Source organism: Pinus tabuliformis, chromosome 5_1, assembly GCF_031772625.1.
Source record: "Pinus tabuliformis cultivar Carrire ecotype Pingquan chromosome 5_1, CPIR1, whole genome shotgun sequence".
NCBI lineage: Eukaryota > Viridiplantae > Streptophyta > Pinopsida > Pinales > Pinaceae > Pinus > Pinus tabuliformis.
The window spans coordinates 487,157,341-487,184,370 of NC_142305.1; positions in this window are offsets into that span (position 1 = coordinate 487,157,341).

A 27,030-nucleotide genomic window follows, 5' to 3' on the forward strand; every position below is an offset into this window, starting at 1 on the left:
GAGTTGCGCGTCTAACAATCCTTCCTCCAAACTACTTGGTTCTTTGCCTATTTCAATCCTTGAGAGATGGTCTGGGCCTGCATTCAGCCTTCTAGGCTTCACAATCACCTCAAAGTCATATTCTTGGAACAATAGCAACCATCAGCATATCTTCACCCCCAACAAGGTCTTATTGACCAGGTACTTAGGCACAGAGTGAACCATATAAATTTTGAAGTGTCTGCCCAACAAATAATGTATGTATTTTTGTAGCACGTAGACCATCTCCAACCCTTCATGCTCTGTGGTGGAGTAATTATTTTCAGCTTTGGATAAATTTCTTCCCCAAAAAGTTATTAGATGATCAAGATCTCCCTCTCTCGCTTGTGTTAATACTACTCCTAGCGCAATGCAAAAAGCATCAACATGCACATGAAACTCCTGTTTCCAGTCCAGAAACACCAAGATAGGTATTGTCACCATTTTCTCCTTTAAGAAATCCAAGATGCATTGACAATATTCATCCCAACAAAACATCGCATCATTCTTTAACAACTTTTCCATCGGTGTGGTTATTTGGGCATACGCTTTGATAAATTTCCTGTAGTACCCATTGTGTCAAAATGTTGCGCATAGTTGTTTCATGTTCCTAGGAGGTTCCAAATTCACAATTACTGCGATCTTCACAAGGTTCACCATCAATCCCTGCTTACATACAACATGCCCAAGAAAAATCCCAAAAGGTACACATAATATACATTTCTTTAAGTTTAGCGCGATTTGATACCTTCGACATGTATCCAGCATGAGGTGCAGACTCGCAACATGTCGCTTTACCAACCCAAACATGGCATAGTCATCGAAATATACTTCCAGGAACTCATGAATAAATTCCTTGAATGCCACGATCACTACCCAGAAAAATATTACAGGCACATTCTTCAATCTGAATGGAATAACTGTATATTGGAAGCACCCCCATTCAATCGTGAAGGTTGTTTTGCTTCTATCCTCTGGCACAATCGATATTTGATGATAACTTGAAAATCATCAGTGAACGAATATGCTTCCTATTCGCCAACATTCTATAATACTTCGTTAGTAAACAGTGTCAAAAATGGATCATGCACACAAGCGTCATTCACCTTCCTTAGATCTACACATATGTGGATTTCACCCTTCTGCTTCTTTTCTTGGACCACCATTGGGCTTACCCAATCAGATTCTTCTACAGGCTCAATAATGCTAGCTTCCAGCATCTTATCCAGTTCTAGGCACAAATTTTCCTTATACTTTGGATTCAACCGATAAGGTCACTGCTTAATAGGCTTCACATCCGGTTTTAATGTAATTTTCATAACACCTAAATCTCTGACAATCCCTTTCAAATCTGAAAACTTCATGGGAAATAAGTCTTGGTACTCACACAACAACTCAACTACCTTATCAACCATATCTTCATCCCAATAATATCCTATCTTCGCGAACTTGGGTTCTTCTTCAGACCCAATGTTTACCTGTCGAGTTTTCAAAGGCTCTAATATATCTGAGTTTTCTACCTTCGGTCCCTCAACTTCGCATTGTCATTCAGTCTTAGGGATGGTAATATTCTGCGGGTCATCCTCTTCTTCAACAATCACATTATATCATTCCAGTGCATGGCACAGCTGTGTACTCCAATCTGGCTGAGTCCATTCTACCAATTCCTTCGGCATTCTGAATATAGTTGCTTTTATTTCTTGCAGTGCTTCATCAATACTCTCAAAGCCATCCTCAAAGTTGAAAGTTAATAGGAAATATTCTCTTAAAATGTCCCATTCAGTAGTCCCATGATGAAGCTCTATTTCCAAATACTAGTTCATTGGGATAGTATCTCATGTATAACAAAATATATTCACCCATTCTGGTTGCGGCTCTATCCACTAGGCTTTAGTCCATCGCACTAAATGATCGAATGAATCATCCTTCCCACTATATTTTTCTATCATTCTATTATTAGCATATTCGAACCTTAACTTCATCATTCTTTGGTATTCTCTCCATCCAGAAAAGCTTTCCTTGTGCGTACCCCACCAACAGGCAAGCATAGCATGCAGATCCAATTCTAGTGCCTGGAATTGATTCTCTTCTGGTACTTCTTTTTCAAATTCATCTAAAAACAATTCCACATTAGTCAACCCATCATAATGTGGAATGTTTCTTACCTCAGTCAAAACACACCTTAGCAATTTAGTCATCATGTTGCAGTGGAGCATAGATACTTCATGTAGTTGATTCTGCCAATTGTCAAGCTCTTTATGTGAATATAACACACAAGAGATATCCCTGTCCCCATGCAATTTGTCCATCTGCCATAGGATTGATCCAATCCTCATCTTGCATTTTTATATTGTATATATGGTCGAGATCATCATCACTTTCTACATAGTTGCGCATAGGTTCAGTGTAACGCGCTCCTTCTACAGGGTCTAGGGGCATGACAACCCTAAGAGACTTGTTTTCAAAGGACATATTCAGCTTCTTTAAGTTGATTACCTCATTCATATCAATACCCGAGTCAATTCCTGGCAGCACGGGGTATGGGTTACTATCATCTACTATCTCAATGACCTCAAAGTCAACCAACACACTCGCACTCTCAATGTGAATTGTTACCCCGTATAGGTTCCGACTAAATACTCAAATGAATAGGATACCACTGCAGCGCAAGTCTCCCCATCCTTTACCATGTCTGCTTAGGAAAGATATTTGCGTCAAAACCCAAATCTAAGATTACCTGGTCCATTTCATATTCACCTATCTATGTCGTTAACATCATCTCGTGCCTTATTCATGCATTCTTCTCACCAATATTTCTTACTTTGCGCTACTCCACAGGAGTCTGTTCCTTATTGGTGCACTTGTCTATTAAGTCTTGTAATCCTTCAACTTCTTTCTGATCGTGCATAAGCTTCATACAAGTCTTTATAAAGGTAGCTAGTATTGAAGGATCTACTTCTTATGTCACATTAGTCTCTAGCAACTTCTCCTGACTTCTTGAGGTGGAGGCCTTAGCGAAGTTCTTCTTTGCTTCCAAGAAAGTTTCTTTAGTGTGGTTCAGATAAAATTTGACTTCCTTCTCAGCAGCCTTGCATACCCATCCATATTCCTTAGGCTACTTCCCTTTATCTGTGCCAGTCATTATACCTCTTCTCAACACAATGTTTATGTTTTTGTCCTCTTCACGGGGCTCATCCCTCATCATCTAAATGTTCTACATAGGCTGCTGGGGTTGTACCTTCTATCCTTACATATTTTCCATAAGGACCCGACATTCCTCTTACATGAGGGATGCGTGTGGTTTGTACAATCTCATGGGAAGTGCCTTGATTCACCACAGTTATAGAAGATCACCTGCCCATGCCCTCATCCTAGTCCAATGCCTCTTCCTCGTCCTCAACCTTAGAATACTCCATGCACTGCTCCTATGCCTTGATCCTGAGGTAGGTTCTCTGCCTGCATTCTGTAGGTATGGGTTCTATCCATCATCAACTCATAACTTCTCCAATGGCGCTCATTGTGCCCTACAGACTTACAGAAATTGCAAAATAATTATTGAGGGGTCTATACAAACTTCTGTAATAGATGATAGTTATCAGTAGCATGTTGTCCTATAACCTGACAAATATCGCACCATAGCTCAGCTCCCACACTCGTCCTAACATTATTCTTAGGCTTCAGGGGTATAGCCCCTCCCCCTATAATGTAATTCTTGAAGACCAAGAAATGATCCTTATCATGCCCATGGCTCTTACATTTCAGACCCCAGATCTCAGCGCGCACCCCCAGCTGAGCTTCCCTTCCTTTCTTCAAGCTCTGCAACTCCAAGTGTAGGCTTTCTAACTACGAATGAATATGTTGTACTCCAAGGTTTGTATCCTGAATAAGCGACGTGTGCAGCCTCATCATGATATCCAAGGCTTCTACATGTGTTTCTATCTTTTGTTGTGACAAAGATATTCTTAAATGTGGTAATAGTGATGCTATAAACTAGTCATGATGTCAAGAATCCAAGATTTTCATATTAGCCTGCCTGATCAGGCATTTCAACCTCTGATCAAAATCCCATGGTGTCTCATCGACCTTCTTCTAAATAATCTCCCACTTCGCGTAGCCCCAAAAGTCAAGGTAACTGCATAACCCTATTTTCACACAAAAACATTTTTATCCATCTTTAATGTTCAAATACTTACCTCAAGGTCCTTTAAAGATCCTTTGCTCTGCTTCTCCATAGCTAATATTCCTATAGATAACGAAATAAGTCACGAAACTACCCAAAGTGCGATCAACCCAGCGATCCATAGTCCACGCGAAATTTCTTTCTGATTCCTCCAGACATCGTACCAATTCAGGAATCCACACTATAGGACCTTCAAGCCTCCACGTCCCTTGACTATGAGCTAATTTAGATAACCACTCGTATAGTTCTTCAGGGAAGAAACAGAAGAACGTTTCCGTCTCGTCTGTGTATAAAAATCTTTGCAACTAGTGTTCCTTGGATAATTTAGGTATCCTTTTTCTTGAGCTGTGAATGCGTGCGATTTTTTATCACCCCACTTATCAAGGTATTTCTTCGTAGGAAACCATTTATCACACATCCCTCAGATCGATCTCGGTCTCAGCAATGGAACCAATTATTAGCTTAACGGGGCCTGACCTAGGTTCAGAGTTATTCTGGCCAACCAAAAAAACCCTAACTGTTGGCCCTTTTGGCAACAACTTGCATAGTGTAGGCTGCAGTCTCACCCAAAGCGGTATTGGGGGATGTTAGAACCATGTTTCTGCATCTAGAGACATGTGATAAATGATTCTTAGGCTATGACAGTTCATATCTTCCTTCACCTAGATCAATATCCCTCTAGGGCTCATTGCTATAAATAAGTTAAAATGGGTGCTAGAGCTTCGTGAAGGTCCACTATTAGTCTTTGTGGACCTTAAATAGACGATTTGTCTAGTTTCGTGCATCAATAAACAACCCTAGATCTAAGTTCGCATAGATCTATTCAATTCATCAGAAAACATAACATAAATAGATTTTAACTTCATGAAACAAGATAGCTACTTAAATCATGCATTAATAAGACAAATTTAATGGTTTCGCACAACATTCATACATTATTTCATGGAACATATCATTAAGCAACAGAATAGAACATAAACATAAATACTTAAATTGCATAGTAATTCTCCAAAATTTAGTCTTTATTGATCTTCAATGCTCGGATTACAAACTCTTCTACCATGCGCACTTAGCAACGAACTTACTAAGGCCTCATGCGCACTCAGCTACAAGAGCCTTCCCCTTGTTGCATAAGTAAAAGAAGCAGAGCCTTCTTGCCTTAGCACTCGCCCAAAACAGTCTCTATATCTTCTTAGTTACTCCTCTCCCTCTAAAATTGCTATGACTCCAATATATATACTTTTTAATACAATACTGTGGTCTGCAGACCATGGGTGAGTCTTAAAACTGACTTAACTATCTATCCAAACAAGGGGCTAGGACCCCTTTGACACCTATCTATCTGCGCGCTCTGCGTCCGCATATCGTAGATACTTTACATCTTTTTAAAAAAACATATACAAAATTTGGGTAAACTAACCCCAAAACTGACCCTATCCCAACAGGAAGATATAATAAAGGCTTTGTGGGACAAGTTAGGGACTTTGTACCAATCTTAGTCTCTGGTGAATAAACTTTTCCTACAAAAAAAGTTGTATAACCTGAGGATGAAGGATGGAGACTCAGTGACATAGCATCTAAACGCCTTTAATATTGTGGTAAGCCAGTTGTTATCTGTGTATATTAAAATTTCATATTAAGATAAGTGCATCAATTTGTTGTGTTCTCTACGAAATTTGTGGGATAGTCTGGTTGTTGCAATAGGTAGAAATACAACTACCATGAAGTTTGATGAAATGGTCTCATCCTTATTGTTGGAGGAAATGAGATAGAAAAATATGGAGGGCCAGAATGGATATGCCTTGTCTATATGAGGATGGTCCCATAACATAAAAAAAAATAAGCCCTTGAGTGGGAGATATAAATATCAAGGAAAACTTGTAAATGTGTGCTTGAAATGTGGAAAGGAAGGACACTTCAAAAAGGTATGTAGATACAAAGCTTCTGAGAAAGGAAAGGGATTTGATGATGCTCCTTTTGCAGAGGTGAAAAGCACCTCAGATGAAGGTGGGGATGTTTACTTGCCTTCTTATTCAAGTACACATGTAGATCATGAGGCATGGTTGATTGACTCAGGCGCATCCTTTCACTTCAATCCTCACAGGGAGTGGTTATACAAGAATGAGAAATATGATGGTGGTGATGTCTTCTTAGGGTATGACACAAAGACTAGAATCATTGAATGCAAGAAAGTCAAGCTGAAGTTTCCAGGTGGAAGGATTAGAACACTTTTGGATGTTATGCACATTCCTGCATTGGCCAAAAATTTGATTTTTGTAAGCAAGATGGATGATGTAGGTGTAAAAAGATTGTTTGAGAAAGATACTTGAAATATGGTTTGGGGATCATTGATATTGATGTGGGGAGTTTGGATTGGAACTCTATACAATATTCTTGGTAGTATTGTTATTGATGGGTGCAACAGCTCCGTGGTTCCTAAAAGTGGAGTAAAAAATCTAGTGGTCTCTAGAGAAAATACCATGCTATCGCATCAAAGGCTTGGAAATATTAGAGAGAAGGGCCTTCAAATACTTCATGGTAATGGTATGGTAGAAGGTATGTCTAATTTCTCTTCAGATTTCGATTTCTGTGAGTTCCAATTTGGTGCTAAGAGGGCGAAAGGGATATTAGATCTTGAGCACAATGATGTGTTTGGACCTGTGTCGGTTTCATTAATGGCTAAGTCTTTGTACTATGTATCATTTATAAGTGAATTCTCAAGGAATACATGGATATAATTCCTTAGGAAGAAATCTAAAGTCTTTGACAAGTTTAAAGAATTTAAGGCTCTGGTGGAAAACTAGACAGAGAAGAAGATAAAGGTTTTGAGGATAGATAATGATGGAGAGTTCTGCAAGAAGGAATTTGAAGAGTTATGTAAGAAGTGTGGTATAGCACGGTAGAATACTATTCCATACACACCTCAGTGAAATAGAGTTGTAGAAATAATGAACAGGACGTTGATGGAAAAGGCAAGAAGCATGCTCAGTGGTGTGGGGTTAGGACAAGAATTTTGGGCAGAGGCGATGGAGACTGCATGTTACCTAGTTAATAGATCACCTTCATCAGCGTTGATGGATAAGTCTCCACATGAGGTATGGAATGGTAAGAAACCATCTCTTTCACATCTGAGGGTATTTGGCATGGAAAATTTTAGGGGCTAATATCCATAGGTGGGCTAATTTTCCATGGTTTTTCCAAAAAAAAGATTTGCCAATTTCCGTTTTTTCTAAAAATAATTTGCCCAAGTTTTATAACATAAAACTAATTTACCTTAAATATAACCAAAATTGTATAGAGAGTATATATAAAAACATAATAAATTTGAATGTTTCTACAAATATATCACCAAATATTTTATAGCTTTCATATTAGAGACTAGCAACATTCACTAAGGTTTCTAAACTTTAAGATAAATTTCCATCCTTAAAAGCTTCCCTAGTATTTGGCTATGATGCATATGTACATGTTCCAAAGGAGAAAATAACCAAGTTGGATAGTAAATCTAAAAGGTGCATCTTTATTGGGTATAAGGATGGTTTAAAAGGTTATAAGCTTTGGAACCTAGAAACAAGGAAGGTTGTGTACAACCGAGATGTGGTGTTTAGAGAGGAAGGAACCTGAGAAGATAGAGTTTGGGCTAAAGGAGGATGAATCATACTGTATATCAGAAGAGGAATCTGAAGATGAAGAGCCACAAACTCCATTTGTGAGAAGATTAGTTCGAGAAAGAAGGCAACCAAAAAGGCATAGTCCATCTTCTTTCTGTTAAAATTTTTCTTTATCCATTACTAATGATGATCCCAAAACTGTTAGGTAAGTAGTAGATTCAGAGGATGGAAAACTATAGAAATAGGCCATGGTTGATGAAATGACATCTTTGTACAAAAATGAGACTTAGGAAGTGGTGAAGTTGCCGCCTAAAACGAAATGCATTGGAAGAAAATGGGTGTTAAAGAAGAAGATAAATGCATAAGTTAAGGTGGAGAAATACAAATTTTAGTTGGTAGAAAAAGGTTATTCCCAGGTGTTGGGAATCGATTTTGGTGATATTTTTTCTCTTGTTTCCAATGTAGCTTGTATTAGATACTTTTATCTATTGTTGCATCTTTTGATTTTGAGGTATTAGAAATCATGGCTTCAGCAGGGCTGGTGGCAGTGATTTGCTAGAGAATGGCCTTTTGATTCCACACAAATAAGGTATAAAATGCTCGGCTTGCCTCAAAATCCTCCCAAAATTGTCGACTCATAGACTTTAGACAACAAATCGCCCAAACCAGTCTGAGAGTGAAAAGTGTTCTTTGATGGTCCAACATGCAATATTTATAGGGAGTTTTGAATTCAAATCTGACCATTCCCCCCAAATTCTAATAATAAATGCCTCTTTGGCAGCAGATCTTGAAAGATTTTGGCCATAAATAATGCCTACCCACTCCTCTTAATGGATTTTTGGCCATCCAATGATGAATAGTAACCTCAATGATTACCTTGGGACCCACTTGCATAGCACCATCCTCCATGGCGCAGCTTATGCAGTGCAGCTTCACCTGTCACACCCCTGTCATCCATTGTGCCGCCTCCCTACCATGTTTTTCCCTTAGTCGGGTAGTGTAGTTTAGAGTTCTGCAATCCCTTGCAACTACCTGGATTACTGAGATTGTCTTGCTAGCATATAGTCATCATGCAGGGTAGGATCACTTGTGTACAACTTCAATCTACTTCCATTCACATTTCCAAGGAAAGTCTCCCCATTCAGCTCGCAAGCTAAACTATGCCACCATCCGTGATCTCCTTAACAATATACAGCCCCAACTAGTGCATTTGAAATTTTCCTAGGAACTTCGTGAACTTGCTATCATATAACAACACCAGATCATCTATCTTGAATGTGCACAACTTAATATGCTGATCATGTCATTATTTCTCACATTCATTTTGCACGTGCTGATGAAATCCTACAAGGAAGAGGTCTTCCTCTTACTCCATGATCTGCGCAAGATGTTCCTCCAAGGTCTCGTGGTCCACCATTTCAGTCAAGGTTGCAATCCTTAAACTAGGCACAATATACTCCATTGGCATGACTAATTTAGTGTTTTTCCTATCAACTTCTTTTAGGTCATCCTATAAGCCCATAACATAGCAAGTATGCGCATGTCCCATTCATTCCTATGCGCGTTGCATACCTTTTTCAATGCATGCACCAAAATCTTATTAAAAGATTCCACCATTCCATTTGCTTGTGGATGATAGGGCATGCTCTTCTAATGATATACCTGAAATTATTCCAACATCGCATTGATCGTTTCATTCAAAAAATGCGTACCCAAATCTCGTTAAGACTTACTCGAAGAGAAACTTCGCAGTAGTGTCAACTGTACAATCCCTCACTGGCTGCACTTCCACCCATCTAGTTAAACATTTTGTTGCAATAATAATATAACACGTGCCAGTATTCTTTCCTGGTGGTTGTATCGGACCTATAAAGTCAATGGCCCATTTATCAAATATCTGGAATGAGACTTGGGGATTTAAAGGCAATTCGTCCCTTTGTGAGGGCTTCCTTGTCCTCTAGAAAGCATCGAATGCCTTGCAGTTTGCCTTAGAATCCTTGTGTAATGTAGGCCACCATAATCTAGCGCGTAAAATCTTCTGCGTGGTCACTTTCCCTGCATAGTGGCCTCTTGCCACTCCTCCATGAGCTTCAACTAGGATACTAGCACGTTCAAATTCTACAACATACCTATGCAATATCTCATACGTTCCCATTTTATATAAATGACCCATAATTACTTAAAAATATGTAGCATGAACTACTAACTCCTTTTGTTGAGTGGAATATCCTTTAGGATTTGTTCCCATCATTAAGAACTAAATAATATTGGCAAGATGATTGTCTGCGACGTGCACTGCAAAGAGTTGCGTGTCTAACAATCCTTCCTCCAAACTACTTGGTTCTTTTCCTATTTCAATCCTTGAGAGATGGTCTGGGCCTGCATTCACCCTTCTAGGCTTCACAATCACCTCAAAGTCATATTCTTGGAACAATAGCAACCATCGGCATATCTTCACCCCCAACAAGGTCTTATTGACCAGGTACTTTAGCACAGAGTGATCCATATAAATTTTGAAGTGTCTGCCCAACAAATAATGTATGTATTTTTGTAGCGCGTAGACCATCGCCAACCCTTCATTCTCTGTGGTGGAGTAATTATTTTCAGCTTTGGATAAATTTCTTCCCCAAAAAGTTATTAGATGATCAAGATCTCCCTCTCTCGCTTGTGTTAATACTACTCCTAGCGCAATGCAAAAAGCATCAACATGCACATGAAACTCCTGTTTCCAGTCCAGAAACACCAAGATAGGCATTGTCACCTTTTTCTCCTTTAAGACATCCAAGCTGCATTGACAATATTCATCCAAACAAAACATTGCATCATTCTTTAACAACTTTTCCATCTGTGTGGTTATTTGGGCATACGCTTTGATAAATTTCCTGTAGTACCCAGTGTTGTCCAAATGTTGCGCACAGTTGTTTCATGTTCCTAGGAGGTTCCAAATTCACAATTACTGCAATCTTCACAAGGTCCACCATCAATCCCTGCTTACATACAACATGCCCAAGAAAAATCCCAAAAGGTACACATAATATACATTTCTTTAAGTTTAGCTCGATTTGATACCTTCGACATGTATCCAGCATGAGGTGCATACTCGCAACATGTCGCTTTACCAACCCAAGCATGGCATAGTCATCAAAATATAATTCCAGGAACTCATGAATAAATTCCTTGAATGCCACGATCACTACCCAGAAAAAGATTGCAGGCACATTCTTCAATCTGAATGGCATAACTGTATATTGGAAGCACCCCCATTCAATCGTGAAGGTTGTTTTGCTTCTATCCTCTGGGCGATCGCTATTTGATGATAACTTGAAAATCCATCAGTGAACGAATATGCTTCCTATTCGCCAACATTCTATAATACTTCGTTAGTAAACGGTGTCAAAAATGGATCATGCACACAAGCGTCATTCAGCTTCCTTAGATCTACACATATGCAAATTTCACCCTTCTGCTTCTTTTCTTGGACCACCATTGGGCTTACCCAATCAGATTCTTCTACAGGCTCAATAATGCTAGCTTCCAGCATCTTATCCAGTTCTAGGCACACATTTTCCTTATACTTTGGATTCAATCGATAAGGTCACTGCTTAATAGGCTTCACATCCGGTTTTAATGTAATTTTCATAACACCTAAATCTCTGACAATCCCTTTCAAATCTGAAAACTTCATGGGAAATAAGTCTTGGTACTCACGCAACAACTCAACTACCTTATCAACCATATCTTCATCCCAATAATATCCTATCTTCGCGAACTTGGGTTCTTCTTCAGACCCAATGTTTACCTGTCGAGTTTTCAAAGGCTCTAATATATCTGGGTTTTCTACCTTCGATCCCTCAACTTCGTATTGTCATTCAATCTTAGGGATGCTAATATTCTACGGGTCATCCTCTTCTTCAACAATCACATCATATCATTCCAGTGCATGGCATAGCTGTGTACTCCAATCTGGCTGAGTCCATTCCACCAATTCCTTCGGCATACTAAATATAGCTTCTTTTATTTCTTGCAGCGCTTCATCAATACTCTCAAAGCCATCCTCAAAGCTGAAAGTTAATAGGAAATATTCTCTTAAAATGTCCCATTCAGTAGTCCCATGATGAAGCTCTATTTCCAAATACCAGTTCATTGGGATAGTATCTCACGTATAACAAAATATATTCACCCATTCTGGTTGCGGCTCTATCCACTAGGCTTTAGTCCATCGTGCTAAATGACCGCATGAATCATCCTTCCCACTATATTTTTCTGTCATTCTATTATTACCATAGTAGAACCTTAACTTCATCATTCTTTGGTATTCTTTCCATCCAGAAAAGCTTTCCTTGTGCGCACCCCACCAACAGGCAGGCATAGCGTGCAGATCCAATTCTAGTGCCTGGAATCGATTCTCTTCCGGTACTTCTTTTTCAAATTCATCTAAAAACAATTCCACATTATTCAACCCATCATAATGTGGAATGTTTCTTACCTCAGTCAAAACACACCTTAGCAATTTAGTCATCATGTTGTAGTGGAGCATAGATACTTCATGTAGTTGATTCTGCCAATTGTCAAGCTCTTTATGTGAATCTAACACACAAGAGATATCCCTGTCCCCATGCAATTTTTCCATCTGCCATAGGATTGATCCAATCCTCATCTTGCATTGTTATATTGTATATCTGGTCGAGATCATCATCACTTTCTACATAGTTGCGCATAGGTTCAGTGTAACGCGCTCCTTCTACAGGGTCTAGGGGCATGACAACCCTAAGAGACTTATTTTCAAAGGACATATTCTGATTCTTTAAGTTGATTACCTCATTCATGTCAATAGCCGAGTCAATTCCTGGCATCACGGGGTATGGGTTACTATCATCTACTATCTCAATGACCTCAAAGTCAACCAACATGCTCTCACCCTCAATGTGAATTGTTACCCCGTATAGGTGCCCACTAAATACTCAAATGAATAGGATACCACTGCAGCGCAGGTCTCCCCATCCTTTACCATGTCTGCTTAGGCAAGATAGTTGCATCAGAACCCAAATCTAAGATTACCTGGTCCATTTCATATTCACCTATCTATGTGGTTAACATCATCTCGTGCCTTATTCGTGCCTTCTTCTTACCAATATTTCTTACTTTGCGCTACTCCATAGGAGTCTTTTCCTTATTGGTGCACTTGTCTATTAAGTCTTGTAATCCTTCAACTTCTTTCTGATCATGCATAAGCTTCATACAAGTCTTTGTAAAGGTAGCTAGTATTGAAGGATCTACTTCTTACGTCACATTAGTCTCTAGCAACTTCTCCTGACTTCTTGAGGTGGAGGCCTTAGCGAAGTTCTTCTTTGCTTCCAAGAAAGTTTCTTTAGTGTGGTTCAGATAAAATTCGACTTCCTTCTCAGCAGCCTTGCATACCCATCCATATTCCTTTGGCTACTTCCCTTTATCTGTGCCAATCATTATACCACTTCTCAACACAATGTTTATGTTTTGGTCCTCTTCACGGGGCTCATCCCTCATCATCTAAATGTTCTACATAGGCTGCTGGAATTGTGCCTTCTATCCTTGCATATTTTCCATAAGTACCGGACATTCCTCTACAACATGATCAAACTATTGACAATACTTACATGAGGGATGTGTGTGGTTTGCACAATCTCATGGGAAGTGCCTTGATTCACCACAGTTATAGAAGATCACCTGCACACGCCCTCGTCCTAGTCCAATGCCTCTTCCTCGTCCTCAACCTTAGAATACTCCACGCACTACTCCTATGCCTTGATCCTGAGGTAGGTTCTCTGCCTGCATTCTGTAGGTATGGGTTCTATCCATCATCAACTCATAACTTCTCCAATGGTTCTCATTGTTCCCTACAGACTTACATAAATTGCAAAATAATTATTGAGGGGTCTATACAAACTTCTGTAATAGATGATAGTTATCAGTAGCATGTTGTCATATAACCTGACAAATATCGCACCCTTAGAAACATGGTTCTAACATCCCCCATTAGATATCGCATGTTGTCAGTAGTGGTATTGGGGGATGTTGGAACCATGTTTCTGCATCTAGAGACATGTGATAAATGATTCTTAGGCTCTGACAGTTCAGATCTTCCTTCACCTAGATCAATATCCTTCTAGGGCTCGTCGCTATAAATAAGTTAAAATGGGTGCTAGAGCTTCGTGAAGGTCCACTATTAGTCTTTGCGTACCTTAAATAGACAATTTATCTAGTTTCGTGCATCAATAAACAACCCTAGATCTAAGTTCGCATAGATCTATTCAATTCATCAGAAAACATAACATAAATAGATTTTAACTTCACGAAACAAGATAGCTACTTAAATCATGCATTATTAAGACAGCTTTAATGCTTTCGCACAACATTCATACATTATTTCATGGAACATATCATTAAGCAACAGAATATAACATAAACATAAATACTCAAATTGCATAGTAATTCTCCAAAATTTAGTCTTTATTGATCTTCAATGCTCGGATTACAAACTCTTCTACCATGCGCACTCAGTTGCAGGTTCTGCGCACTCAACAACGAACTTACTAAGGCCTCATGCGCACTCAGCTACAAGAGCCTTCCCCTTCTTGCATAAGTAGAAGAAGCAGAGCCTTCCTGTGTTAGCACTCGCCCAAAACAATCTCTATATCTTCTTAGTTACTCCTCTCCCTCTAAAATTGCTATGACTCGCATATATATATTGTTCAATACAATACCATGGTCTGCAGACCATGGGTGAGTCTTAAAACCGACTTAACTATCTATCCAAACAAGGGGCTAGGACCCCTTTGACACCTATCTATTTGCACGCTCCGCGTCCACATATCATACATACTTTACATCTTTTTAAATTCTCCAAAATTTAGTCTTTATTGATCTTCAATGCTCGGATTACAAACTCTTCTACCATGCGCACACAGTTGCAGGTTCTGCGCACTCAACAACGAACTTACTAAGGCCTCATGCGCACTCAGCTACAGGAGCCTTCCCCTTCTTGCATAAGTACAAGAAGCAGAGCCTTCCTGTGTTAGCACTCGCCCAAAACAATCTCTATATCTTCTTAGTTACTCCTCTCCCTCTAAAATTGCTATGACTCGAATATATATATATTGTTCAATACAATAACATGGTCTGCAGACCATGGGTGAGTCTTAAAACCGACTTAACTATCTATCCAAACAAGGGGCTAGGACCCCTTTGACACCTATCTATTTGCACGCTTCGCGTCCACATATCGTACATACTTTACATCTTTTAAAAAAAACATATACAAAATTTGGGTTAACTAACCCTAGGGACCCTATCCCAACAGGAAGATACAATGAAGGCTTTATGGGACAAGTTAGGGACTTTGTACCAATCTAAGTTTCTAGTGAATAAATTGTTCCTACAAAAAAGTTGTATAACCTGAGGATGAAGGATGGAGACTCAGTGACATAGCATCTAAACGCCTTTAATATTGTGGTAAGCCAGTTGTTATCTGTGTATATTAAAATTTCATATTAAGATAAGTGCATCAATTTGTTGTGTTCTCTACGAAATTTGTGGGATAGTCTGGTTGTTGCAATAGGTAGAAATACAACTACCATGAAGTTTGATGAAATGGTCTCATCCTTATTGTTGGAGGAAATGAGATAGAAAAATATGGAGGGCCAGAATGGATATGCCTTGTCTATACGAGGATGGTCCCATAACATAAAAAAAAAATAAGCCCTTGTGTGGGAGATATAAATCTCAAGGAGAACTTGTAAATGTGTGCTTGAAATGCGGAAAGGAAGGACACTTCAAAAAGGTTTGTAGATATAAAGCTTCTGAGAAAGGAAAGGGATCTGATGATGCTCCTTTTGCAGAGGTGAAAAGCACCTCAGATGAAGGTGGGGATGTTTACTTGGCTTCTTATTCAAGTACACATGTAGATCATGAGGCATGGTTGATTGACTCAGGCGCGTCCTTTCACTTCAATCCTCACAGGGAGTGGTTCTACAAGAATGAGAAATATGATGGTGGTGATGTCTTCTTAGGGGATGACACAAAGACTAGAATCATCGAACGCAAGAAAGTCAAGCTGAAGTTTCCAGGTGGAAGGATTAGAACACTTTTGGATGTTATGCACATTCCTGCATTGGCCAGAAATTTGATTTTTGTAAGCAATATGGATGATGTAGGTGTAAAAAGATTGTTCGAGAAAGATACTTGAAATATGGTTTGGGGATCATTGATATTGATGTGGGGAGTTTGGATTGGAACTCTGTACAATATTCTTGGTAGTATTGTTATTGATGGGTGCAACAGCTCCGTGGTTCCTAAAAGTGGAGTAAAAAATCTAGTGGTCTCTAGAGAAAATACCATACTATCGCATCAAAGGCTTGGACATATTAGAGAGAAGGGCCTTCGAATAATTCATGGTAATGGTATGGTAGAAGGTATGTCTAATTTCTCTTTAGATTTCGATTTCTGTGAGTTCCCATTTGGTGCTAAGAGGGCGAAAGGGATATTAGATCTTGAGCACAATGATGTGTTTGGACCTCTGTCAGTTTCATCAATGGCTAAGTCTTTGTACCATGTACCATTTATAGGTGAATTCTCAAGGAATACATGGATATATTTCCTTAGGAAGAAATCTAAAGTCTTTGACAAGTTTAAAGAATTTAAGGCTCTGGTGGAAAACTAGACAGAGAAGAAGATAAAGGTTTTTAGGATAGATAATGATGGAGAGTTCTGCAAGAAGGAATTTGAAGAGTTATGTAAGAAGTGTGGTATAGCACGGTAGAATACTACTCCATACACACCTCAGTGAAATAGAGTTTTAGAAATAATGAACAGGACGTTGATGGAAAAGGCAAGAAGCATGCTCAGTGGTGCGGGGTTAGGACAAGAATTTTGGGCAGAGGCGATGGAGACTGCATGTTACCTAGTTAGTAGATCACCTTCATCAGCGTTGAGGGATAAGTCTCCACATGAGGTATGGAATGGTAAGAAACCATCTCTTTCATATCTGAGGGTATTTGGCATGGAAAATTTTAGGGGCTAATATTCATAGGTGGGCTAATTTTCCATGGTTTTTCCAAAAAAAATATTTGCCAATTTCCATTTTTTCTAAAAATAATTTGCCCAAGTTTTATAATATAAAATTAATTTACCTTAAATATAACCAAAATTGTATAGAGAGTATATATAAAAACATAATAAATTTGAATGTTTCTACAAAGATATCACCAAATATATTATAGCTTTCATATTAGAGACTAGCAACAGTCACTAAGGTTTCTAAACTTTAAGATAAATTTCCATCCTTAAAAGCTTCCCTAGTATTTGACTTTGATGCATATGTACATGCTCCAAAGGAGAAAATAACCAAGTTGGATAGTAAATCTGAAAGGTGCATCTTTATTGGGTATAAGGATGGTTTAAAAGGTTATAAGCTTTGGAACCTAGAAACAAGGAAGGTTGTGTACAATCGAGATGTGGTGTTTAGAGAGGAAGGAACCTGAGAAGATAGAGTTTGAGCTAAAGGAGGAAGAGTCATACTATATATCAGAAGAGGAATCAGAGGATGAAGAGCCACAAACTCCATTTGTGAGAAGATTAGTTCGAGAAAGAAGGCAACCAAAAAGGCATAGTCCATCTTCTTTCTGTTAAAATTTTTCTTTATCTATTACTAATGATGATCCCAAAACTGTTAGGGAAGCAGTGGATTCAGAGGATGGAAAACTATAGAAATAGTCCATGGTTGATGAAATGACATATTTGTACAAAAATGAGGCTTAGGAAGTGGTGAAGTTGCCGCCTAAAAGGAAATGAATTGGAAGAAAATGGGTGTTAAAGAAGAAGATAAATGCATAAGTTAAGGTGGAGAAATACAAATTTAGTTGGTAGAAAAAGGTTATTCCCAGGTGTTGGGAATTGATTTTGGTGATATTTTTTCTCCTGTTTCCAATGTAGCTTGTATTAGATACTTTTATCTATTGTTGCATCTTTTGATTTTGAGGTAGAAAAAATAGATGTGAAAACAACATTTCTTCACGTGGATCTAGAATAAGAGATCTACATGAAGCAACCTCAAGGCTTCATGGTGAAAGGAAAGAAAGAATTGGTATGCAGGTTAAAAAAGTCTCTGTATGAGTTAAAACAATCACCAAGGATGTGGTATCAAAATTTTGATACTTTTATACGGGGACTTGGCTTCACTAGAAGCAAAGCAGATCACTGTGTGTATTTTAAATTAATTGGTGACTCTGTTATTTATATGGTCATATATGTGGATGATATGTTGCTAATTGGAAATCACCAATAAATTATCTAGGATTTGAAGACACAATTTTCCTCCAAATTCAACATGAAGGATCTTTGTGTTGCAAACTATATTTTGGGCATGGAAATTAAACTAGATCGGAAAAAGAGGAAGCTCTTGTTAAACTAAAGGAAGTATGTCAAGAAAATACTACAGAGGTTTAATATGTAGGATAGTAAATCGATGAAGGTTCCTATTCGTGTAGGTGTAAAGTTATGTATTGAACAGTGTCCCAAGACATAAGAAGAGAAAGAGGACATGTCTCATGTCCCATATGCAAGTGAAGTTGATAGCCTAATGTATGCAATGGTCTATACAAGACCAAACATTGCACATGCAGTGAGAGTATTGAGCAGGTTTATGACAAAACCATGGAAAGAGCATTAGACAACAGTGAAGTGGGTTTTCAGGCACTTGTGTGGCACTAGTGATTATGGTCTGTGCTACCAAGGAAGACCATGATTGGATAGAGTTTTGGACATCCATGGCTTTGTTGATGCAGAATCAGTTGGAGAAATGGATCACAGAATATCTATAGGTGGGTATGTGTTTAACCTATTTGGAGGTGCATTAAGTTGGATGAGAAAAAGACAGTTTGTAGTGGAACTTCTGACTACATAAGTAGAATATATGACAGCCACTCATACAAGCAAGAAAGAAGTTTGGTTGCAGATATTGTGTTTATGTATGGGGTTAGTACGTCGAGCTATACGGATATACTGTGATAGACAAAGTGTAATTTTCTTGGCAAAGAACCCTGCTTATCATTCAAAGACAAAGCACATTGATATTTAGTATCACTTTGTGAGGGATATGGTTGAGAACAGAAAGGTGTTGCTGGTAAAGGTCGACACTTTGAAGATTGTTTCAGATGCATTGACGAAGACTGTGAGAACTGAGACGTTTTCTTGGTGTAGAGAAACAATGGCCATTGTAGTGATGGTCCAATGACTAAGCTCTCCTGTGACCCCCTATGTGGAAAATAAAACAAAAAGTGGGATAATGTTGGGTGTGTGTTATATTATTTCCATGAATATCCCCATGAGTAGGGCAGTCAAGGGGAGCTGGCAACCCCCTCTATGGGGGGGTTTGTAGGGGGACGGTAGCCCCCCTGCACGGGCCCAGGACAACACTCTAGGAAAAAAGAATTGGACCCTATATTAGGTGGTGGACCTACCCATGGTTTTGTTCATGGGTTTTGCACATGGTTTTGAGCATGATGGTTTTCTGCCCATTATATTTTGTAGATCCAACCAAGGGAAGTTTGGTTATGTTCTAATCCAAGGTTAATGGATTTGGATTTAGTCTCGGTTTTGGGATCCAAGGGAAAATATTTGTGTATTTGTTTTGTGTTTCTCACCATTGTATTTTCCGTTTTGTAAGAATTTGTTTCCAGATAATTTCTGTACAGGGTTAAAACCTACGATCAACTTAGTATTGAACTAGTTATTTCTCAAATAGAGCATTTTTAGAAACCCTTACTATGTATAGGTTTTTTAGATTAATGAGTAGGTAAAATATTGAGTGAATAAATTTTTCCATTTTTGTGATCTCGACTCACTTTTCCTCCTTCAAATCTCTAAAAAATCCTAAAATATATCCCAAAATAATAGATATGGCATGTTTTTATGTATCTATTTCATGCCCCTTGGAATTTGACTAAAATCGCAATTATATATCTCCATGTCTTCCTTTTGGAATCATCATATAAATTTCATCAAGAATAGACTTTTTGTCACATTGTATACCCCTTTTCTTAAAAAATCACTAATTTTCCATTTCTAGAAAATTTAAGCAAAATAGGCTAGTGGCTTTCACTAGTTCTTTTGTACTTGTTTATAATATAAAAGAAACTCCAAAACTTCATCTAATTTAGACTTAATCTACTCTAATTATGGTAAAAACAAGTTTTTGGTTCTGGGTTTTTCTTTTAAACACCATCATCTTGCTAAAATGGCCATTGAATGATGTGTCATGACACATGCATGTTGATATGGTACTAATGCCCACTTGTCAACCCTTGATTCAACCATGGCATCATCTCCCTTTGAAAACTAAAGAATCCTTCTATCAATGGTCACCTAGTTTCCCCAATTGAAAAGTGCTCAACTTCTTTCATCAAAGGTCCCCAAAACTCTTCTTTAAATGAAAACCTACATAATGTACCTCAAAATACCCAAAATGGTCTCATCAGTGAGTGCAAAAGCACTTATCTTTTGACAAACTAAAAAATTATTTTTTGTCTCTGACCTATAAAATGCACTTCAACAATCTACAAATTGGAATGGATTTTTGAAGAACTTGATAAAATATCTTTTGAAAAATTTAGTGAGACTCCTTCAGTGATTTTCAAAACAAATCTCCAAGAACCTTTTTGGCATATTCTCTTAAACTCTTTTTGGGGTTATTAGAAATTTTCTACAAAGATCTTTTGGTTAATTCTATGAAACTCATTTAGCAGTGATCCAGCTTGCCTATTCAACTTGGATCCCCACCATTTCTTCTTTCAATTTCCTCAATTGTAGCACAATTTAATACTTTTGGCAGTTTTTTGATGTCCTAAACTTATGGAGCCATTTTGAGGCCCTAAACGACATTTTTTTGGAAAAGGGGAAAACATGTGACCTACCAAAGGGGTTTGTAGTTACAAGTTGTATTACTAATATAGATATTTCTAACGAGATATCATATGTGTCAAAAGGAGATCGTATGCTAAAGTTACAACCCTAGGAAGTTGATGTACCAATTTACCCCAATGGGGCCCACCAACTTCTGGCGCTTCATCTCCTAGGTTTAGGCTTTTGGATGTTTAAGGTTTTCCTGATCTGGGTGGATATTGGTGGCCACTTGCCAATTCCACATGGACCCCCACCATTGTTCTTTCAGTTTTTCAGTTTCCTTAATTGTAGCACAATTTACTATTATTAGCAGTTTTTCAAGTCCTAAACTTCCAAAGCCATTTTGAGGCCCTAAACGCCATTTTTTTGGCAATCTATTGCCAACGACTTTGTAAATATTGTTTTTTATGGTGTATTCCTCAGAGAGATCTTTCCAACAGGGTATCATGCAGGTCAAATGGTGATAATATGACCAAGTCATGACCCTGGGAAGTTGGCTACCCAACGGGGCCCACAAATTCTTGGTGTTACATCTCCTCTAGTTAGGGTTTTGGTTGTTTAGGGTTTCATCTTATTGTTCAATAATAAAAATTCCCTTGAGCCTCATAATAATGCACTTTAGAGGCATGTAGCCACTACATCTCTTCTCATAGATAAGCTACCATTGTCGAGCTAGTATCATTTCCATATTGTTTGTAAGCATATTTAATTGTTTGATATCAATCAAAGGAAGTGTTATTTCTATTACATCTCTGTATTTATGGTTATATCTATAATTTTTTGCATTCCTGTTTAAATATGGATCATTGGTATCAGAGTGGTCTACTCTTTCTCTGTTTTTATTTTCATGTCCCCAACGAGGTTGGGATATAAGGAGTTGGGGCTTGAACTAGTCGAACCTTTGCAAGACCAGCCTTGTAAATCCTAACGACCTCCCATGGAGGAAGAAAAGAAAGATGAGGGAGCAAGAGATCCTATCAAAATATTGATCAAGGAGGCCCTTGAGAAGCAAAGTTATGTGATGATGGATAACTTTGCCCAGATCCTTCAACATTTGCCTACTAGTGGCGCATCCACATCCAACAACCACTCTGGAGGCTCCACACCTTTTAAGGTACAAGTAAACTTTGACATTCCCATATTTGAGGGCCAAATAGATGCAGACGTCGTAGATAAATGGTTGAAATTGTTAGAAGGATATTTTTTTGTTCATGATTTTTCTAGCCAAGAAAAGATTACTTTTTCTCTTCTCAAAGCCACCCCCCACATTAAGGACTAGTGGGAAACTTATTATGAGCAGAAGGATGAAAGTACGAACTCACTGTTTTCAGCCGATCCCACTTGGAATTCGTTCAGGGACGCCATAAAGGATAAGTAATACCTTGTTGGGACCTATGAGGAAAAATACGTAAAGTGGACCATGCTGTGCCAGGGAAGGGACAAAGATGTGCCAAAGTTTACCAATTTTTTTCATACCCTCCGCACGAAGTTGGGCATCAAGGATCCTAAGAAACATTTGGTACTCAAGTACCGTGACTACCTACATAGATACATCTAGGAAGATATGGAGTTCCTGGACATCTCCTCGCATGGCACAGCATACTGATACGCCATCAAGATCGAGTAAAAGTTTAAACAGAAGAAGCTAGACTTTGGATCTGTGAATTTGAAGCAAGGGAAAGGTGCCCCCAAACCGTAGAACAAAGGACAAAGTCAAGGCGGAACATCCTAGGACAACCCGCCAAGGCCACAAGAAAAGGACAACACTGTAAATCCAAAGAAGGACATGGGAAAGTGGTGTGAGTTCCATAAGAGCTCCACCCACAACACAAGCGAGTGTCGGGCCAAGCAATCACTGATGGTTGAGCTGAAGGCTTCAAAAATTAGATGCATGTTCCAACTCTGAGTCAGAAACCCAACAAGGGGAATGACAAAGGGAAGTAGATTATTGATGCAAAGCCCAACGCCACCGTTGCCACATCAAAGATCCAGAAGGAGGAACCTGAAGATCCAGAGGAGGAGGAGTGTCTCTTCCACTCCCAAATGTGGGTGAAGGGTTCCTCGCTACAGTTCATTGGCGATAGTGGGAGCTAAAAGAACCTCATTGTAGAAGAGGTCATGAAATGGTTGGGCTTATTAACCACAACAAACCCACAATCATACACCATCAGGTGGCTTCACAAAGGACGAGATCTACGTGTGAGCCAACAATATCGCCTTCCATACAACATCAAGCCCTTCATAGATGAGGTATTATGTGATGTTGCTCCCCTTGATTTTTGTGATCTATTATTAGGCCAACCATACTTGTGGAGGTTACATGCTATTTATGAGTCAAGGCCTCACACTCTTCTTGTTACATTAGGAAATAACATGTACAGGATACCGGAGGTAGCCCCGCCTACCACAATCTCTTTGGTTACAACAAAACAATTCATTAAGCTAATTTCAAAAACCAGGAAATTTGTTTTCTAGATGATATGCCCTCAAGGAAAGAACAAAAAATTGGCCATGACCTTGAGACAAGACCCCTCCACATGACAATAATAGATGGAAAAGGTCATGGAGGAGTACGAGGACATGTTCACCTACCCCACAGGGGTGCCTCTGCACTGTCAAGTCAAACACTCCATTGATCTGACCCCAGGTGCGTCGTTACCCAATGGACCAATATATCAACACTTCGTTCTGGAGAACGATGAAATCAAGAGGAAAATTCAAGAGATGCTACAGAAAGGTCACATTCGGACGAGTTCATCACCCTGTGGGAGCCCGATCGTGTTGGTACAAAAGAAGGATGGGACTTCGAGACTCTGTATTGATTATCAGGCACTGAATAAGATCACTGTCCGAAATAGGTACCCAATCCCATGGATTGATGACCTTCTAGACCAACTCAAGGGAGAAAAATATTTCAGCAAGATCAACTTGAAGTCCGGATATCACCAGGTACTAATCGAACCGTCCGATGTGCGGAAGGCTACCTTCAAATCCAAGGAGGGCCTTTTTGAATGGTTGGTTATGCCTTTCAGGTTGACAAATGCTCCTGCAACCTTCATGAGGCTCATGGATCACATCTTACAGCCATTCACCAACTCATTTGTAGTGGTGTACTTGGATGACATCTTAATCTTCAACCAGAGTTGGGAAGAGCACCTCCACCACATTTGATAGGTTCTCGAAACACTACGACAACACAAGCTGTGTGCCAATTTAGAGAAATATACTTTTGGCATGACCCAGGTTTAGTATCTGAGATATATTATTAATGAATAGGAAGTGCATGTGGATCCAACCAAGACCCAACTCATTAGGGATTAGCCAGCCCCAACCACTCTGAAAAAGCTCTACAGCTTTCTGGGTCTTACCAATTTCTACTGCAGGTTAACGTTGGGGTTCTCTCATATCACTTGGCCCTTGAGTCAAGTCACCAAAGGAAGAGTGAAAGAAAAATTATTTTGGTTTGAATCTCAATAGAAGACATTCGCAGAGTTGAAACATCGCCTCTAATCTACACCAGTGCTCACATTACCAGACTTGCAACAACCATTTGTAATTAAGACAGATTCCTTTGACTATGCTATTGGGGTAGTCCTTACTCAACAAGGGCATCCAGTGGCATATCACAGTGGGACACTTTTAAACATGGTCCAGAAGTATCCCACTTATGATAAAGAGATGTATTCCATTATGTAGGCCTACCGATAATGGAAGCATTACATTTTGGGGAAGGAAACGGTCATCCACAAAAACCACCGACTCCTGCAATTCATACAGACACAAGGGAAGCTGCAGAATGATCGCCATCAGAAGTGGTCCACATACTTGCAACAGTTCCATTTGAATATCAAGTATAATAAGGGAAACACAAATAATTTTGCAGACTACCTCAACTGAACACCGATCATGGTGCTAACTACGTGCTCAACTTTTGTGGGCACGAGACTTCTGATTGGCCACTCCTCTACAAAAGTGACCGAGAAATTAGCCACACATACCATATGCACTTCGAGGGTCAGTAAGTTCCAGGTTTTCACCTCTAGGATGCTCTGTTATGCCATATGGGACACCTTTGTGTTCCTTCAAGTGAGCGTGTGAAGATGATTTGGCAAGCGCACTACAGTGAGTTCGCTGGGCATTTCGGGGTCGAGAAAACTGTGGCAGTACTACAAAATTATTTCTATTGGCTGAATCTTCAACGAGATGTCAGGAAGTACATCAGATCCCGCACTGCCTGCACCAATATCGCCAAACCGAACATCAAGAAGAAAGGTCTCTATACTCCACTGCCTACCCCTAGTCGACCTTCGGAATCCATATCCATGGATTACATGTTAGGCCTTCCTTCTACTAAGCAAGGAAATGATTGTGTTTTTGTGGTCATCGACTGATTCTCAAAGATGGCCATTATGGTGGCCTACAAGAAATGTATCACAGCAGAAGCCACTACTAAACTCTTATTTGAATGAGTGTGGGTACACTTTGGGATCCCACAGCCTATCATCTCATATCGGGACAACAGGTTCCTCAGTACATTTTGGTCCAGTCTATGGTTGACGTTGGACACCAATCTCACTAAGTCCACACCTTTCCATCCCTAAACTAATGGCTAGATGGGGGTCGTCAACGGGATGATCGTACACATTCTACGCATGTACAACTCAAAGCATCCACGCACATGGGATGAGAGCCTCCCCTATGTCTAGCATAACTACAACTAGGCTCTCCACAGCTTGATTGGCCACAACACTTTTCATGCGGGCTTGGGATTCTAGCCACTATCTCCCATTAATGTGGTCATACCAGTTGGAACGACTCAGAGAGATTCCACTCATGTCCAATCTACAGCTAACAAGGCATAAAGCTTCATTGACCATATTCAACACATCCACCAATAGGTCGATGACATATTGGAAGAAACCAATGCCACATACAAGTAGTGGCATGATCAACATCGAGTACCACACAAGTTCCAGTTGTGCAACAAAATTTGGCTATATTTGCAAAAGGAGCACCTTGCTGGGCCCCACCGCAAGAATCGCCCGCTTCGATATGGGTCATACACCATCACCAAGGTTGTGGGAGATATTTCTTTTGAGCTCATCATTCCCCTATTCCTTGGACTGCACCCAGTGTTTAATGTGGATCACCTTTGACCATACTTTCCACCATTACTAGACACATCTGACATTACATAACAACTCACACCAACAAAGTTAAATCCAAATTGCATGGAACAAGCTGCAACTGATCGGATCATCGACATGCAGATCAAGAACACTCACCAACAGAATATCCAACTGTATCGAGTTGTCAAATCAGGCCAACTCCTTCACCAAGGTAAGTGGCTCACCAGGGACCAAGTTTAGCAAAAGTTTCCTCATCTCATGAAGGAACTCAACACAATGGGGACCATTGCTTCCTAAGGGGAGAGGAATGATCCAGGTGGATATTGGTGGCCACCCACCAATTCCATGTGGACCCCCACCATTGTTATTTCATTTTTTCAGTTTCCTTAATTGTAGCACAATTTACTATTTTTAATAGTTTTTCGGGTCCTAAACTTCCGAAGTCGTTTTGAGGCCCTAAATGACGTTTTTTTGGCAATCTATCGCTAGCAACTTTTGTTAAGTCATTTTTCCATTGTATTCCTTCGAGAGATATTTTCAATGTGGTATCATGCGTGTCAAACGGATATAATATGACCAAATCACAACCTTGGGAAGTTGGCTGCCCAACTAACCCTAATGGGGCCCATAAACTCTTAGTGTTACATCTACTCGAGTTAGGGTTTTCTCTTATTGTTAAATAATAAAAAGGCCCTTGAGCCTCATTGTAACGCAGTTCATAGGCATGTAGCCACCACGTCTCTTCTTAGAGATAAGCTACCATTGTCGAGCTAGTATCATTTCCATACTATTTGTAAGTATATTTCATTATTTGATATTAATCAAAGGAAGTGTTATTTCTACTACATCTCTGTATTTATGGTTATATCTCTAATTTGTTGCATTCCTATTTAAATATGGATCATTTCCATTCCATTGTTTCTAAATAATAAATAAACCTTTGAGCCTCATTGTAATAGAGTTTAGAAGGTATGTAGCTACCACATCTCTTCTAAGAATTAAGCTACCATCGCTTGAGCTAGTTTATTTCCATTATACATCTAAACGATTTTCATTATTTTAATATTAATGAATTGAAGTTTTGTTTTCATTGTATCTTCGTGATTTTGTTTATATTGTGTTTCATTTCATTCCTTTATAAATTTGGATTAGTGGTATC